Raw genomic sequence first — 781 nt, forward strand, 5'->3', positions numbered from 1 at the left:
TGCCAACTTGAACTTGTTCACCTCCATGATAGCGTTCATGCACAACGAGACGACCGATCACTAATGATATGATTAGTAGCGCCTATGTCATTGTACCATTTTGGATCAATCTTGTAAGAGGAAGTAGCCGCCAGTGATGCAAAAGGAGCATAAGGAGGTTCATCTTGATAGGACTCATCCATCCTATGCCAGCAGCTAATGGCAGTATGCCCCACTTTGCTGCAGATCTGGCAGGAAGGACTAGCAGAAGGGTCACAACGATCACCAGCAAGATGAGAGGGGGCGCCACCTTGAGAACGGCCACGAAGATGATCCCTACACCCACAGTTCTTCTGCTGACCACCACAATCAATATAATTGGCCGAAGATTGAGGATTTAACTAAAGTTCAACTGGTGTTGTAGTTGGCGAGCATCAAACGTCATTAGATGTGAAAACACATCATCAAGCGTTAGGGTTTCATTCTTGGTAGTCATCAAGGTGACGAATGGATCATAGTCAGGGCCAAGATCAGCAAGGAGATACGCGATCACATCATCGTCCCGCAAGGAAGAGCTGGCGATAGTCAACTGGGTAGCCAACCCTTTGATCTTTCAAAAATAATCTGCAATAGAAAGATCACGTTTCTTGGATGTGGCAAGCTCAACATGGATATGAACAGTGCGAGCACGAGTAGAGGATGAAAACATCTGTTGCAAGGTATGCGACAAGGAAAGAGACCCAGTGGTGTGCAAATCGACTGGGCCATGTGTAGAGTATATGGTACACATCTAAGATACCCG

General features: G+C 46.4%; 1 non-coding gene across 1 annotated transcript; it reads right to left on the reverse strand.

The window, feature by feature from the left end:
• Nucleotides 1–411: 411 nt before the first annotated feature.
• Nucleotides 412–550, reverse strand: LOC111438115. Its single transcript, XR_002709617.1, has one exon. It is a non-coding gene; the product is annotated as a small nucleolar RNA Z247 (small nucleolar RNA).
• Between the last annotated feature and the right edge of the window lie 231 nt (nucleotides 551–781).

Source organism: Cucurbita moschata, unplaced genomic scaffold, assembly GCF_002738365.1.
Source record: "Cucurbita moschata cultivar Rifu unplaced genomic scaffold, Cmos_1.0 Cmo_Scf00071, whole genome shotgun sequence".
Taxonomy (NCBI): Eukaryota; Viridiplantae; Streptophyta; class Magnoliopsida; order Cucurbitales; family Cucurbitaceae; genus Cucurbita; species Cucurbita moschata.